Source organism: Ambystoma mexicanum, chromosome 12 (assembly GCF_040938575.1).
Source record: "Ambystoma mexicanum isolate Mex_15411 chromosome 12, UKY_AmexF1_1, whole genome shotgun sequence".
NCBI classification, from domain to species: Eukaryota; Metazoa; Chordata; class Amphibia; order Caudata; family Ambystomatidae; genus Ambystoma; species Ambystoma mexicanum.
This window is the reverse complement of record NC_090936.1, coordinates 551,361,824-551,378,793: the sequence shown is the minus strand read 5'-3', so window position 1 is coordinate 551,378,793 and position 16,970 is coordinate 551,361,824. Positions and strand designations below refer to the sequence as shown.

The 16,970-nt window shown below is 46.6% G+C and overlaps 10 non-coding genes across 10 annotated transcripts; all 10 read left to right on the top strand.

Moving 5' to 3' along the window:
* Window positions 1-775: 775 nt before the first annotated feature.
* Window positions 776-847, top strand: TRNAA-CGC (transfer RNA alanine (anticodon CGC)). Its single transcript has one exon. It is a non-coding gene; the product is annotated as a tRNA-Ala (tRNA).
* A 2,060-nt stretch (window positions 848-2,907) lies between these two features.
* TRNAA-UGC (transfer RNA alanine (anticodon UGC)) lies at window positions 2,908-2,979 on the top strand. The gene has a single exon. It is a non-coding gene; the product is annotated as a tRNA-Ala (tRNA).
* A 264-nt stretch (window positions 2,980-3,243) lies between these two features.
* Window positions 3,244-3,315, top strand: TRNAA-CGC (transfer RNA alanine (anticodon CGC)). Its single transcript has one exon. It is a non-coding gene; the product is annotated as a tRNA-Ala (tRNA).
* Window positions 3,316-5,373: 2,058 nt separating this feature from the next.
* TRNAA-UGC (transfer RNA alanine (anticodon UGC)) lies at window positions 5,374-5,445 on the top strand. The gene has a single exon. It is a non-coding gene; the product is annotated as a tRNA-Ala (tRNA).
* A 264-nt stretch (window positions 5,446-5,709) lies between these two features.
* On the top strand, window positions 5,710-5,781 carry TRNAA-CGC (transfer RNA alanine (anticodon CGC)). Its single transcript has one exon. It is a non-coding gene; the product is annotated as a tRNA-Ala (tRNA).
* A 2,394-nt stretch (window positions 5,782-8,175) lies between these two features.
* On the top strand, window positions 8,176-8,247 carry TRNAA-CGC (transfer RNA alanine (anticodon CGC)). The gene has a single exon. It is a non-coding gene; the product is annotated as a tRNA-Ala (tRNA).
* A 2,390-nt stretch (window positions 8,248-10,637) lies between these two features.
* TRNAA-CGC (transfer RNA alanine (anticodon CGC)) lies at window positions 10,638-10,709 on the top strand. The gene has a single exon. It is a non-coding gene; the product is annotated as a tRNA-Ala (tRNA).
* Window positions 10,710-13,107: 2,398 nt separating this feature from the next.
* Window positions 13,108-13,179, top strand: TRNAA-CGC (transfer RNA alanine (anticodon CGC)). The gene has a single exon. It is a non-coding gene; the product is annotated as a tRNA-Ala (tRNA).
* A 2,062-nt stretch (window positions 13,180-15,241) lies between these two features.
* On the top strand, window positions 15,242-15,313 carry TRNAA-UGC (transfer RNA alanine (anticodon UGC)). The gene has a single exon. It is a non-coding gene; the product is annotated as a tRNA-Ala (tRNA).
* A 264-nt stretch (window positions 15,314-15,577) lies between these two features.
* On the top strand, window positions 15,578-15,649 carry TRNAA-CGC (transfer RNA alanine (anticodon CGC)). The gene has a single exon. It is a non-coding gene; the product is annotated as a tRNA-Ala (tRNA).
* Window positions 15,650-16,970: the final 1,321 nt, after the last annotated feature.

The following is a 16,970-nucleotide window of genomic DNA, read 5'->3' as shown; positions in this document are numbered from 1 at the left end:
TAAGATGTAATTTGGCAGTTGTCATGTTTTTTCATATGCACTACTGCAAACCCCTTTCCTTACTTAGCCCACTCCCTCCTGAAGCTTTTAGGTGTGATGAGGAAGTGTCCTCTCAGCGGGGATGTAGCTCAGTTGTAGAGCGCATGCTTTGCATGTATGAGGACCCGGGGCATTTCCACTTGTTTCTCTTTTTGACTGTCAAATGATCTCTATCCACTAGATGGCCCTTTGAGCACAGTAATCCTCTGGTGGAAATCTTCCCCTGGAAGTCATCTCTTATGGAGAAGCAAAATGCACACTGCTTCAGTGTGACCATGTGGTTTTCCATTCTTGCTCCAGTTTTCCCTGCTCTTTTGCTAGTGCTTCACTCGACAGAATGTTTTGACCAGAAGAGTTCTCCCTGAAAATTATGTCTGCAGGACAGACACACTGCATACTGAGGGGATGTAGCTCAGTGGTAGAGCACTTGTTTTGCATGTATGAGGCCCCGGGTCCAATCCCTGGCATCTCCAATTGTTTCCCTTTTTTGACTGTCATATGGTCTCTGTCCACTAGATGGCTCTTTGAGCACGGTAATCCTCTGGTGGAATACTTCCCCTGGAAGTCATCTCTTATGGAGAAGCATAATGCACACTGCTTCAGTGTGACCATGTGCTTTTCCAGTCTTGCTCCCGTTTTCCCTGGTCTTTTGCTAGTGCTTCAGTTGGCAGCATACTTTGACCGGAAGAATTCTCCCAGGAAAAGATGTCTGCAGGACAGACTCACCGCACACCAAGGGGATGTAGCTCAGTGGTAGAGCGCATGCTTCGCATGTATGAGGTCCCGGGTTCAATCCCCGGCATCTCCATTTGCATAAACTTCAGTGTGATTTTGTCCCGGTTATTTTGTATTTCACACTGCAACTCGGGCCATGATTATAGGATCATCGACATTCATATCTATTTGTCTGAGAAAACGCTGGTGCCCGTATCGCAAACCTGCCTGTAATATATCAGTGAGGTTTGCGTCCCTGCCAGTGTCAACATCCTGTATGCCTTCACAATCACTACAAATAGAAATGCACAGAGAGTACCATCACACCACAGTTTTAACTGTGCAGAATCGTGAAAGGATTGGCATTGCCTTGCGTTTCTTTTCAGTCGATTGTTTTGGTTCCGAATGTATAGCTCCACCATTGTACCTTTGTAGCATATGATGGCTAGCTTTAAAAATAATTTGTTTTCACTGGATGTGGCCACAGATGTACCTCTGTTGTCAACCTAAGTTGATCAGGTTCTGTAACTTGTTAGTTTTGAGCTGGAATATCCTACCAGCTCTGCTGCTGGGGCCTATCCCCGGCTTCTAAAAGCAAAAGCCTTGAACATATTGATATTTTTCATTAGTTGATCAGGGGGATTGCAGGGGGGGGCAGCTTTTCTGCATGTTTCTATGGACAACCAGAAACAGGTGGCTCTAAAATGAAGTCCGCCATTTGGAAACTCCAATTCGACAGTTACCATCAGTTCTGGGCGCTGTTAGTCCCAAGCAGCCAGCCAGCATCTGGTAGATTTCATAGGTCCTTGCTGGCAGCGGGGATGTAACTCAGTGGTAGAGCACCTGCTTTGGAAGTATGAGGCCACAGGTTCGATCCCCGGCATCTCCATATGATATGTTTCTTCAAGTGTGGGCTTTTTCCTGTACATGGGAATTAGGATGATGTGGTCTTTTGCCATACTAAATCCTGTTGCAGAACGTCTTCTCTTTGGAGCCGATGATTGTGGACATGCACGGTGCACCATGCTTCAGTGTGATGTCTGCTTTTTTCATTGGAAGCCTGTTAGCCTGATCTCTTACCGGGATGACACAAAGCAGACTCGTTCAGACAGAGGGGCATTGGCTGAGAATAGTGTCTCCACCGGTCCCCCTGCTAGGCAGTGGTATCATTCTGAGGTGCTGTGCACGCTCACCAACTATCACCCCCTCTGACCTTTCCCACCGCAGAACACCCTGAATGCATTCAGCGGGTTATGCTTCATTCTAGGGCTGCAATGGATCGCCTAGTGGCAAAACCAATGGAAGCACCATTGACCTTCCGCAGAATTCCACTGCTTGTCTGCCTAGAGAAGCGACATCTGCCGAGTGTGCTAGGGACACTCATGACGGCAGAGCTATAGAGTGGTGGGTCCACGTTGCTTTCCACTAGCCAGCAAATACAGAAGGACATCCGAAAGAGGTGTCAGTCTATCTAGCAACATTTGTGGGCTTTCGGCTGGAGGAATTCCTGCGCGAAATGGTGCTATCTCATTTTTGGTGTTTGAAGACATACATATATATATATATATATATATATATTTATTTATTTTTTCTCCATAACTACACTTCTCAAATCTGGGGCATCTATCCGAGATGGCCGTGTCACATTATGTGATGTCTCAGGCACCAACGTGATGAGATCGACCTGGCGCTTTAACTTTGTCATTGTAAGTAGTAAGATGTAATTTGGCAGTTGTCATGTTTTTTCATATGCACTACTGCAAACCCCTTTCCTTACTTAGCCCACTCCCTCCTGAAGCTTTTAGGTGTGATGAGGAAGTGTCCTCTCAGCGGGGATGTAGCTCAGTTGTAGAGCGCATGCTTTGCATGTATGAGGACCCGGGGCATTTCCACTTGTTTCTCTTTTTGACTGTAAAATGATCTCTATCCACTAGATGGCCCTTTGAGCACAGTAATCCTGTGGTGGAAATCTTCCCCTGGAAGTCATCTCTTATGGAGAAGCAAAATGCACACTGCTTCAGTGTGACCATGTGGTTTTCCATTCTTGCTCCAGTTTTCCCTGCTCTTTTGCTAGTGCTTCACTCGGCAGAATGTTTTGACCAGAAGAGTTCTCCCTGAAAATTATGTCTGCAGGACAGACACACTGCATACCGAGGGGATGTAGCTCAGTGGTAGAGCACTTGTTTTGCATGCATGAGGCCCCGGGTCCAATCCCTGGCATCTCCAATTGTTTCCCTTTTTTTGACTGTCATATGGTCTCTGTCCACTAGATGGCTCTTTGAGCACGGTAATCCTCTGGTGGAATACTTCCCCTGGAAGTCATCTCTTATGGAGAAGCATAATGCACACTGCTTCAGTGTGACCATGTGCTTTTCCAGTCTTGCTCCCGTTTTCCCTGGTCTTTTGCTAGTGCTTCAATTGGCAGCATACTTTGACCAGAAGAATTCTCCAAGGAAAAGATGTCTGCAGGACAGACTCACCGCACACCGAGGGGATGTAGCTCAGTGGTAGAGCGCATGCTTCGCATGTATGAGGTCCCGGGTTCAATCCCCGGCATCTCCATTTGCATAAACATCAGTGTGATTTTGTCCCGGTTATTTTGTATTTCACACTGCAACTCGGGCCATGATTATAGGATCATCGACATTCATATCTATTTGTCTGAGAAAACGCTGGTGCCTGTATCGCAAACCTGCCTGTAATATATCAGTGAGGTTTGCGTCCCTGCCAGTGTCAACATCCTGTATGCCTTCACAATCACTACAAATAGAAATGCAACGAGAGTACCATCACACCACAGTTTTAACCGTGCAGAATCGTGAAAGGATTGGCATTGCCTTGCGTTTCTTTTCAGTCGATTGTTTTGGTTCCGAATGTATAGCTCCACCATTGTACCTTTGTAGCATATGATGGCTAGCTTTAAAAATAATTTGTTTTCACTGGATGTGGCCACAGATGTACCTCTGTTGTCAACCTAAGTTGATCAGGTTCTGTAACTTGTTAGTTTTGAGCTGGAATATCCTACCAGCTCTGCTGCTGGGGCCTATCTCCGGCTTCTAAAAGCAAAAGCCTTGAACATATTGATATTTTTCATTAGTTGATCAGGGGGACTGCAGGGGGGGGCAGATTTTCTGCATGTTTCTATGGACAACCAGAAACAGGTGGCTCTAAAATGAAGTCCGCCATTTGGAAACTCCAATTCGACAGTTACCATCAGTTCTGGGCGCTGTTAGTCCCAAGCAGCCAGCCAGCATCTGGTAGATTTCATAGGTCCTTGCTGGCAGCGGGGATGTAACTCAGTGGTAGAGCACCTGCTTTGGAAGTATGAGGCCACAGGTTCGATCCCCGGCATCTCCATATGATATGTTTCTTCAAGTGTGGGCTTTTTCCTGTACATGGGAATTAGGATGATGTGGTCTTTTGCCATACTAAATCCTGTTGCTGAACGTCTTCTCTTTGGAGCCGATGATTGTGGACATGCACGGTGCACCATGCTTCAGTGTGATGTCTGCTTTTTTCATTGGAAGCCTGTTAGCCTGATCTCTTACCGGGATGACACAAAGCAGACTCATTCAGACAGAGGGGCATTGGCTGAGAATAGTGTCTCCACCGGTCCCCCTGCTAGGCAGTGGTATCATTCTGAGGTGCTGTGCACGCTCACCAACTATCACCCCCTCTGACCTTTCCCACCGCAGAACACCCTGAATGCATTCAGCGGGTTATGCTTCATTCTAGGGCTGCAATGGATCGCCTAGTGGCAAAACCAATGGAAGCACCATTGACCTTCCGCAGAATTCCACTGCTTGTCTGCCTAGAGAAGCGACATCTGCCGAGTGTGCTAGGGACACTCATGACGGCAGAGCTATAGAGTGGTGGGTCCACGTTGCTTTCCACTAGCCAGCAAATACAGAAGGACATCCGAAAGAGGTGTCAGTCTATCTAGCAACATTTGTGGGCTTTCGGCTGGAGGAATTCCTGCGCGAAATGGTGCTATCTCATTTTTGGTGTTTGAAGACATACATATATATATATATATATATATATTTATTTATTTTTTCTCCATAACTACACTTCTCAAATCTGGGGCATCTATCCGAGATGGCCGTGTCACATTATGTGATGTCTCAGGCACCAACGTGATGAGATCGACCTGGCGCTTTAACTTTGTCATTGTAAGTAGTAAGATGTAATTTGGCAGTTGTCATGTTTTTTCATATGCACTACTGCAAACCCCTTTCCTTACTTAGCCCACTCCCTCCTGAAGCTTTTAGGTGTGATGAGGAAGTGTCCTCTCAGCGGGGATGTAGCTCAGTTGTAGAGCGCATGCTTTGCATGTATGAGGACCCGGGGCATTTCCACTTGTTTCTCTTTTTGACTGTCAAATGATCTCTATCCACTAGATGGCCCTTTGAGCACAGTAATCCTGTGGTGGAAATCTTCCCCTGGAAGTCATCTCTTATGGAGAAGCAAAATGCACACTGCTTCAGTGTGACCATGTGGTTTTCCATTCTTGCTCCAGTTTTCCCTGCTCTTTTGCTACTGCTTCACTCGGCAGAATGTTTTGACCAGAAGAGTTCTCCCTGAAAATTATGTCTGCAGGACAGACACACTGCATACCGAGGGGATGTAGCTCAGTGGTAGAGCACTTGTTTTGCATGCATGAGGCCCCGGGTCCAATCCCTGGCATCTCCAATTGTTTCCCTTTTTTTGACTGTCATATGGTCTCTGTCCACTAGATGGCTCTTTGAGCACGGTAATCCTCTGGTGGAATACTTCCCCTGGAAGTCATCTCTTATGGAGAAGCATAATGCACACTGCTTCAGTGTGACCATGTGCTTTTCCAGTCTTGCTCCCGTTTTCCCTGGTCTTTTGCTAGTGCTTCAATTGGCAGCATACTTTGACCAGAAGAATTCTCCAAGGAAAAGATGTCTGCAGGACAGACTCACCGCACACCGAGGGGATGTAGCTCAGTGGTAGAGCGCATGCTTCGCATGTATGAGGTCCCGGGTTCAATCCCCGGCATCTCCATTTGCATAAACATCAGTGTGATTTTGTCCCGGTTATTTTGTATTTCACACTGCAACTCGGGCCATGATTATAGGATCATCGACATTCATATCTATTTGTCTGAGAAAACGCTGGTGCCTGTATCGCAAACCTGCCTGTAATATATCAGTGAGGTTTGCGTCCCTGCCAGTGTCAACATCCTGTATGCCTTCACAATCACTACAAATAGAAATGCAACGAGAGTACCATCACACCACAGTTTTAACCGTGCAGAATCGTGAAAGGATTGGCATTGCCTTGCGTTTCTTTTCAGTCGATTGTTTTGGTTCCGAATGTATAGCTCCACCATTGTACCTTTGTAGCATATGATGGCTAGCTTTAAAAATAATTTGTTTTCACTGGATGTGGCCACAGATGTACCTCTGTTGTCAACCTAAGTTGATCAGGTTCTGTAACTTGTTAGTTTTGAGCTGGAATATCCTACCAGCTCTGCTGCTGGGGCCTATCTCCGGCTTCTAAAAGCAAAAGCCTTGAACATATTGATATTTTTCATTAGTTGATCAGGGGGACTGCAGGGGGGGGCAGATTTTCTGCATGTTTCTATGGACAACCAGAAACAGGTGGCTCTAAAATGAAGTCCGCCATTTGGAAACTCCAATTCGACAGTTACCATCAGTTCTGGGCGCTGTTAGTCCCAAGCAGCCAGCCAGCATCTGGTAGATTTCATAGGTCCTTGCTGGCAGCGGGGATGTAACTCAGTGGTAGAGCACCTGCTTTGGAAGTATGAGGCCACAGGTTCGATCCCCGGCATCTCCATATGATATGTTTCTTCAAGTGTGGGCTTTTTCCTGTACATGGGAATTAGGATGATGTGGTCTTTTGCCATACTAAATCCTGTTGCTGAACGTCTTCTCTTTGGAGCCGATGATTGTGGACATGCACGGTGCACCATGCTTCAGTGTGATGTCTGCTTTTTTCATTGGAAGCCTGTTAGCCTGATCTCTTACCGGGATGACACAAAGCAGACTCATTCAGACAGAGGGGCATTGGCTGAGAATAGTGTCTCCACCGGTCCCCCTGCTAGGCAGTGGTATCATTCTGAGGTGCTGTGCACGCTCACCAACTATCACCCCCTCTGACCTTTCCCACCGCAGAACACCCTGAATGCATTCAGCGGGTTATGCTTCATTCTAGGGCTGCAATGGATCGCCTAGTGGCAAAACCAATGGAAGCACCATTGACCTTCCGCAGAATTCCACTGCTTGTCTGCCTAGAGAAGCGACATCTGCCGAGTGTGCTAGGGACACTCATGACGGCAGAGCTATAGAGTGGTGGGTCCACGTTGCTTTCCACTAGCCAGCAAATACAGAAGGACATCCGAAAGAGGTGTCAGTCTATCTAGCAACATTTGTGGGCTTTCGGCTGGAGGAATTCCTGCGCGAAATGGTGCTATCTCATTTTTGGTGTTTGAAGACATACATATATATATATATATATATATATTTATTTATTTTTTCTCCATAACTACACTTCTCAAATCTGGGGCATCTATCCGAGATGGCCGTGTCACATTATGTGATGTCTCAGGCACCAACGTGATGAGATCGACCTGGCGCTTTAACTTTGTCATTGTAAGTAGTAAGATGTAATTTGGCAGTTGTCATGTTTTTTCATATGCACTACTGCAAACCCCTTTCCTTACTTAGCCCACTCCCTCCTGAAGCTTTTAGGTGTGATGAGGAAGTGTCCTCTCAGCGGGGATGTAGCTCAGTTGTAGAGCGCATGCTTTGCATGTATGAGGACCCGGGGCATTTCCACTTGTTTCTCTTTTTGACTGTCAAATGATCTCTATCCACTAGATGGCCCTTTGAGCACAGTAATCCTGTGGTGGAAATCTTCCCCTGGAAGTCATCTCTTATGGAGAAGCAAAATGCACACTGCTTCAGTGTGACCATGTGGTTTTCCATTCTTGCTCCAGTTTTCCCTGCTCTTTTGCTACTGCTTCACTCGGCAGAATGTTTTGACCAGAAGAGTTCTCCCTGAAAATTATGTCTGCAGGACAGACACACTGCATACCGAGGGGATGTAGCTCAGTGGTAGAGCACTTGTTTTGCATGTATGAGGCCCCGGGTCCAATCCCTGGCATCTCCAATTGTTTCCCTTTTTTTGACTGTCATATGGTCTCTGTCCACTAGATGGCTCTTTGAGCACGGTAATCCTCTGGTGGAATACTTCCCCTGGAAGTCATCTCTTATGGAGAAGCATAATGCACACTGCTTCAGTGTGACCATGTGCTTTTCCAGTTTTGCTCCCGTTTTCCCTGGTCTTTTGCTAGTGCTTCAGTTGGCAGCATACTTTGACCGGAAGAATTCTCCCAGGAAAAGATGTCTGCAGGACAGACTCACCGCACACCAAGGGGATGTAGCTCAGTGGTAGAGCGCATGCTTCGCATGTATGAGGTCCCGGGTTCAATCCCCGGCATCTCCATTTGCATAAACTTCAGTGTGATTTTGTCCCGGTTATTTTGTATTTCACACTGCAACTCGGGCCATGATTATAGGATCATCGACATTCATATCTATTTGTCTGAGAAAACGCTGGTGCCCGTATCGCAAACCTGCCTGTAATATATCAGTGAGGTTTGCGTCCCTGCCAGTGTCAACATCCTGTATGCCTTCACAATCACTACAAATAGAAATGCACAGAGAGTACCATCACACCACAGTTTTAACTGTGCAGAATCGTGAAAGGATTGGCATTGCCTTGCGTTTAATTTCAGTCGATTGTTTTGGTTCCGAATGTATAGCTCCACCATTGTACCTTTGTAGCATATGATGGCTAGCTTTAAAAATAATTTGTTTTCACTGGATGTGGCCACAGATGTACCTCTGTTGTCAACCTAAGTTGATCAGGTTCTGTAACTTGTTCGTTTTGAGCTGGAATATCCTACCAGCTCTGCTACTGGGGCCTATCTCCGGCTTCTAAAAGCAAAAGCCTTGAACATATTGATATTTTTCATTAGTTGATCAGGGGGATTTCAGGGGGGGGCAGCTTTTCTGCATGTTTCTATGGACAACCAGAAACAGGTGGCTCTAAAATGAAGTCCGCCATTTGGAAACTCCAATTCGACAGTTACCATCAGTTCTGGGCGCTGTTAGTCCCAAGCAGCCAGCCAGCATCTGGTAGATTTCATAGGTCCTTGCTGGCAGCGGGGATGTAACTCAGTGGTAGAGCACCTGCTTTGGAAGTATGAGGCCACAGGTTCGATCCCCGGCATCTCCATATGATATGTTTCTTCAAGTGTGGGCTTTTTCCTGTACATGGGAATTAGGATGATGTGGTCTTTTGCCATACTAAATCCTGTTGCTGAACGTCTTCTCTTTGGAGCCGATGATTGTGGACATGCACGGTGCACCATGCTTCAGTGTGATGTCTGCTTTTTTCATTGGAAGCCTGTTAGCCTGATCTCTTACCGGGATGACACAAAGCAGACTCGTTCAGACAGAGGGGCATTGGCTGAGAATAGTGTCTCCACCGGTCCCCCTGCTAGGCAGTGGTATCATTCTGAGGTGCTGTGCACGCTCACCAACTATCACCCCCTCTGACCTTTCCCACCGCAGAACACCCTGAATGCATTCAGCGGGTTATGCTTCATTCTAGGGCTGCAATGGATCGCCTAGTGGCAAAACCAATGGAAGCACCATTGACCTTCCGCAGAATTCCACTGCTTGTCTGCCTAGAGAAGCGACATCTGCCGAGTGTGCTAGGGACACTCATGACGGCAGAGCTATAGAGTGGTGGGTCCACGTTGCTTTCCACTAGCCAGCAAATACAGAAGGACATCCGAAAGAGGTGTCAGTCTATCTAGCAACATTTGTGGGCTTTCGGCTGGAGGAATTCCTGCGCGAAATGGTGCTATCTCATTTTTGGTGTTTGAAGACATACATATATATATATATATATATTTATTTATTTTTTCTCCATAACTACACTTCTCAAATCTGGGGCATCTATCCGAGATGGCCGTGTCACATTATGTGATGTCTCAGGCACCAACGTGATGAGATCGACCTGGCGCTTTAACTTTGTCATTGTAAGTAGTAAGATGTAATTTGGCAGTTGTCATGTTTTTTCATATGCACTACTGCAAACCCCTTTCCTTACTTAGCCCACTCCCTCCTGAAGCTTTTAGGTGTGATGAGGAAGTGTCCTCTCAGCGGGGATGTAGCTCAGTTGTAGAGCGCATGCTTTGCATGTATGAGGACCCGGGGCATTTCCACTTGTTTCTCTTTTTGACTGTCAAATGATCTCTATCCACTAGATGGCCCTTTGAGCACAGTAATCCTCTGGTGGAAATCTTCCCCTGGAAGTCATCTCTTATGGAGAAGCAAAATGCACACTGCTTCAGTGTGACCATGTGGTTTTCCATTCTTGCTCCAGTTTTCCCTGCTCTTTTGCTAGTGCTTCACTCGGCAGAATGTTTTGACCAGAAGAGTTCTCCCTGAAAATTATGTCTGCAGGACAGACACACTGCATACCGAGGGGATGTAGCTCAGTGGTAGAGCACTTGTTTTGCATGTATGAGGCCCCGGGTCCAATCCCTGGCATCTCCAATTGTTTCCCTTTTTTTGACTGTCATATGGTCTCTGTCCACTAGATGGCTCTTTGAGCACGGTAATCCTCTGGTGGAATACTTCCCCTGGAAGTCATCTCTTATGGCGAAGCATAATGCACACTGCTTCAGTGTGACCATGTGCTTTTCCAGTCTTGCTCCCGTTTTCCCTGGTCTTTTGCTAGTGCTTCAGTTGGCAGCATACTTTGACCAGAAGAATTCTCCCAGGAAAAGATGTCTGCAGGACAGGCTCACCGCACACTGAGGGGATGTAGCTCAGTGGTAGAGCGCATGCTTCGCATGTATGAGGTCCCGGGTTCAATCCCCGGCATCTCCATTTGCATAAACATCAGTGTGATTTTGTCCCGGTTATTTTGTATTTCACACTGCAACTCGGGCCATGATTATAGGATCATCGACATTCATATCTATTTGTCTGAGAAAACGCTGGTGCCCGTATCGCAAACCTGCCTGTAATATATCAGTGAGGTTTGCGTCCCTGCCAGTGTCAACATCCTGTATGCCTTCACAATCACTACAAATAGAAATGCAACGAGAGTACCATCACACCACAGTTTTAACCGTGCAGAATCGTGAAAGGATTGGCATTGCCTTGCGTTTCTTTTCAGTCGATTGTTTTGGTTCCGAATGTATAGCTCCACCATTGTACCTTTGTAGCATATGATGGCTAGCTTTAAAAATAATTTTTTTTCACTGGATGTGGCCACAGATGTACCTCTGTTGTCAACCTAAGTTGATCAGGTTCTGTAACTTGTTAGTTTTGAGCTGGAATATCCTACCAGCTCTGCTGCTGGGGCCTATCTCCGGCTTCTAAAAGCAAAAGCCTTGAACATATTGATATTTTTCATTAGTTGATCAGGGGGATTGCAGGGGGGGGCAGATTTTCTGCATGTTTCTATGGACAACCAGAAACAGGTGGCTCTAAAATGAAGTCCGCCATTTGGAAACTCCAATTCGACAGTTACCATCAGTTCTGGGCGCTGTTAGTCCCAAGCAGCCAGCCAGCATCTGGTAGATTTCATAGGTCCTTGCTGGCAGCGGGGATGTAACTCAGTGGTAGAGCACCTGCTTTGGAAGTATGAGGCCACAGGTTTGATCCCGGCATCTCCATATGATATGTTTCTTCAAGTGTGGGCTTTTTCCTGTACATGGGAATTAGGATGATGTGGTCTTTTGCCATACTAAATCCTGTTGCTGAACGTCTTCTCTTTGGAGCCGATGATTGTGGACATGCACGGTGCACCATGCTTCAGTGTGATGTCTGCTTTTTTCATTGGAAGCCTGTTAGCCTGATCTCTTACCGGGATGACACAAAGCAGACTCGTTCAGACAGAGGGGCATTGGCTGAGAATAGTGTCTCCACCGGTCCCCCTGCTAGGCAGTGGTATCATTCTGAGGTGCTGTGCACGCTCACCAACTATCACCCCCTCTGACCTTTCCCACCGCAGAACACCCTGAATGCATTCAGCGGGTTATGCTTCATTCTAGGGCTGCAATGGATCGCCTAGTGGCAAAACCAATGGAAGCACCATTGACCTTCCGCAGAATTCCACTGCTTGTCTGCCTAGAGAAGCGACATCTGCCGAGTGTGCTAGGGACACTCATGACGGCAGAGCTATAGAGTGGTGGGTCCACGTTGCTTTCCACTAGCCAGCAAATACAGAAGGACATCCGAAAGAGGTGTCAGTCTATCTAGCAACATTTGTGGGCTTTCGGCTGGAGGACTTCCTGCGCGAAATGGTGCTATCTCATTTTTGGTGTTTGAAGACATACATATATATATATATATATATATATATTTATTTATTTATTTTTTCTCCATAACTACACTTCTCAAATCTGGGGCATCTATCCGAGATGGCCGTGTCACATTATGTGATGTCTCAGGCACCAACGTGATGAGATCGACCTGGCGCTTTAAATTTGTCATTGTAAGTAGTAAGATGTAATTTGGCAGTTGTCATGTTTTTTCATATGCACTACTGCAAACCCCTTTCCTTACTTAGCCCACTCCCTCCTGAAGCTTTTAGGTGTGATGAGGAAGTGTCCTCTCAGCGGGGATGTAGCTCAGTTGTAGAGCGCATGCTTTGCATGTATGAGGACCCGGGGCATTTCCACTTGTTTCTCTTTTTGACTGTCAAATGATCTCTATCCACTAGATGGCCCTTTGAGCACAGTAATCCTCTGGTGGAAATCTTCCCCTGGAAGTCATCTCTTATGGAGAAGCAAAATGCACACTGCTTCAGTGTGACCATGTGGTTTTCCATTCTTGCTCCAGTTTTCCCTGCTCTTTTGCTAGTGCTTCACTCGACAGAATGTTTTGACCAGAAGAGTTCTCCCTGAAAATTATGTCTGCAGGACAGACACACTGCATACTGAGGGGATGTAGCTCAGTGGTAGAGCACTTGTTTTGCATGTATGAGGCCCCGGGTCCAATCCCTGGCATCTCCAATTGTTTCCCTTTTTTGACTGTCATATGGTCTCTGTCCACTAGATGGCTCTTTGAGCACGGTAATCCTCTGGTGGAATACTTCCCCTGGAAGTCATCTCTTATGGAGAAGCATAATGCACACTGCTTCAGTGTGACCATGTGCTTTTCCAGTCTTGCTCCCGTTTTCCCTGGTCTTTTGCTAGTGCTTCAGTTGGCAGCATACTTTGACCGGAAGAATTCTCCCAGGAAAAGATGTCTGCAGGACAGACTCACCGCACACCAAGGGGATGTAGCTCAGTGGTAGAGCGCATGCTTCGCATGTATGAGGTCCCGGGTTCAATCCCCGGCATCTCCATTTGCATAAACTTCAGTGTGATTTTGTCCCGGTTATTTTGTATTTCACACTGCAACTCGGGCCATGATTATAGGATCATCGACATTCATATCTATTTGTCTGAGAAAACGCTGGTGCCCGTATCGCAAACCTGCCTGTAATATATCAGTGAGGTTTGCGTCCCTGCCAGTGTCAACATCCTGTATGCCTTCACAATCACTACAAATAGAAATGCACAGAGAGTACCATCACACCACAGTTTTAACTGTGCAGAATCGTGAAAGGATTGGCATTGCCTTGCGTTTCTTTTCAGTCGATTGTTTTGGTTCCGAATGTATAGCTCCACCATTGTACCTTTGTAGCATATGATGGCTAGCTTTAAAAATAATTTGTTTTCACTGGATGTGGCCACAGATGTACCTCTGTTGTCAACCTAAGTTGATCAGGTTCTGTAACTTGTTAGTTTTGAGCTGGAATATCCTACCAGCTCTGCTGCTGGGGCCTATCCCCGGCTTCTAAAAGCAAAAGCCTTGAACATATTGATATTTTTCATTAGTTGATCAGGGGGATTGCAGGGGGGGGCAGCTTTTCTGCATGTTTCTATGGACAACCAGAAACAGGTGGCTCTAAAATGAAGTCCGCCATTTGGAAACTCCAATTCGACAGTTACCATCAGTTCTGGGCGCTGTTAGTCCCAAGCAGCCAGCCAGCATCTGGTAGATTTCATAGGTCCTTGCTGGCAGCGGGGATGTAACTCAGTGGTAGAGCACCTGCTTTGGAAGTATGAGGCCACAGGTTCGATCCCCGGCATCTCCATATGATATGTTTCTTCAAGTGTGGGCTTTTTCCTGTACATGGGAATTAGGATGATGTGGTCTTTTGCCATACTAAATCCTGTTGCAGAACGTCTTCTCTTTGGAGCCGATGATTGTGGACATGCACGGTGCACCATGCTTCAGTGTGATGTCTGCTTTTTTCATTGGAAGCCTGTTAGCCTGATCTCTTACCGGGATGACACAAAGCAGACTCGTTCAGACAGAGGGGCATTGGCTGAGAATAGTGTCTCCACCGGTCCCCCTGCTAGGCAGTGGTATCATTCTGAGGTGCTGTGCACGCTCACCAACTATCACCCCCTCTGACCTTTCCCACCGCAGAACACCCTGAATGCATTCAGCGGGTTATGCTTCATTCTAGGGCTGCAATGGATCGCCTAGTGGCAAAACCAATGGAAGCACCATTGACCTTCCGCAGAATTCCACTGCTTGTCTGCCTAGAGAAGCGACATCTGCCGAGTGTGCTAGGGACACTCATGACGGCAGAGCTATAGAGTGGTGGGTCCACGTTGCTTTCCACTAGCCAGCAAATACAGAAGGACATCCGAAAGAGGTGTCAGTCTATCTAGCAACATTTGTGGGCTTTCGGCTGGAGGAATTCCTGCGCGAAATGGTGCTATCTCATTTTTGGTGTTTGAAGACATACATATATATATATATATATATATATATATTTATTTATTTTTTCTCCATAACTACACTTCTCAAATCTGGGGCATCTATCCGAGATGGCCGTGTCACATTATGTGATGTCTCAGGCACCAACGTGATGAGATCGACCTGGCGCTTTAACTTTGTCATTGTAAGTAGTAAGATGTAATTTGGCAGTTGTCATGTTTTTTCATATGCACTACTGCAAACCCCTTTCCTTACTTAGCCCACTCCCTCCTGAAGCTTTTAGGTGTGATGAGGAAGTGTCCTCTCAGCGGGGATGTAGCTCAGTTGTAGAGCGCATGCTTTGCATGTATGAGGACCCGGGGCATTTCCACTTGTTTCTCTTTTTGACTGTAAAATGATCTCTATCCACTAGATGGCCCTTTGAGCACAGTAATCCTGTGGTGGAAATCTTCCCCTGGAAGTCATCTCTTATGGAGAAGCAAAATGCACACTGCTTCAGTGTGACCATGTGGTTTTCCATTCTTGCTCCAGTTTTCCCTGCTCTTTTGCTAGTGCTTCACTCGGCAGAATGTTTTGACCAGAAGAGTTCTCCCTGAAAATTATGTCTGCAGGACAGACACACTGCATACCGAGGGGATGTAGCTCAGTGGTAGAGCACTTGTTTTGCATGCATGAGGCCCCGGGTCCAATCCCTGGCATCTCCAATTGTTTCCCTTTTTTTGACTGTCATATGGTCTCTGTCCACTAGATGGCTCTTTGAGCACGGTAATCCTCTGGTGGAATACTTCCCCTGGAAGTCATCTCTTATGGAGAAGCATAATGCACACTGCTTCAGTGTGACCATGTGCTTTTCCAGTCTTGCTCCCGTTTTCCCTGGTCTTTTGCTAGTGCTTCAATTGGCAGCATACTTTGACCAGAAGAATTCTCCAAGGAAAAGATGTCTGCAGGACAGACTCACCGCACACCGAGGGGATGTAGCTCAGTGGTAGAGCGCATGCTTCGCATGTATGAGGTCCCGGGTTCAATCCCCGGCATCTCCATTTGCATAAACATCAGTGTGATTTTGTCCCGGTTATTTTGTATTTCACACTGCAACTCGGGCCATGATTATAGGATCATCGACATTCATATCTATTTGTCTGAGAAAACGCTGGTGCCTGTATCGCAAACCTGCCTGTAATATATCAGTGAGGTTTGCGTCCCTGCCAGTGTCAACATCCTGTATGCCTTCACAATCACTACAAATAGAAATGCAACGAGAGTACCATCACACCACAGTTTTAACCGTGCAGAATCGTGAAAGGATTGGCATTGCCTTGCGTTTCTTTTCAGTCGATTGTTTTGGTTCCGAATGTATAGCTCCACCATTGTACCTTTGTAGCATATGATGGCTAGCTTTAAAAATAATTTGTTTTCACTGGATGTGGCCACAGATGTACCTCTGTTGTCAACCTAAGTTGATCAGGTTCTGTAACTTGTTAGTTTTGAGCTGGAATATCCTACCAGCTCTGCTGCTGGGGCCTATCTCCGGCTTCTAAAAGCAAAAGCCTTGAACATATTGATATTTTTCATTAGTTGATCAGGGGGACTGCAGGGGGGGGCAGATTTTCTGCATGTTTCTATGGACAACCAGAAACAGGTGGCTCTAAAATGAAGTCCGCCATTTGGAAACTCCAATTCGACAGTTACCATCAGTTCTGGGCGCTGTTAGTCCCAAGCAGCCAGCCAGCATCTGGTAGATTTCATAGGTCCTTGCTGGCAGCGGGGATGTAACTCAGTGGTAGAGCACCTGCTTTGGAAGTATGAGGCCACAGGTTCGATCCCCGGCATCTCCATATGATATGTTTCTTCAAGTGTGGGCTTTTTCCTGTACATGGGAATTAGGATGATGTGGTCTTTTGCCATACTAAATCCTGTTGCTGAACGTCTTCTCTTTGGAGCCGATGATTGTGGACATGCACGGTGCACCATGCTTCAGTGTGATGTCTGCTTTTTTCATTGGAAGCCTGTTAGCCTGATCTCTTACCGGGATGACACAAAGCAGACTCATTCAGACAGAGGGGCATTGGCTGAGAATAGTGTCTCCACCGGTCCCCCTGCTAGGCAGTGGTATCATTCTGAGGTGCTGTGCACGCTCACCAACTATCACCCCCTCTGACCTTTCCCACCGCAGAACACCCTGAATGCATTCAGCGGGTTATGCTTCATTCTAGGGCTGCAATGGATCGCCTAGTGGCAAAACCAATGGAAGCACCATTGACCTTCCGCAGAATTCCACTGCTTGTCTGCCTAGAGAAGCGACATCTGCCGAGTGTGCTAGGGACACTCATGACGGCAGAGCTATAGAGTGGTGGGTCCACG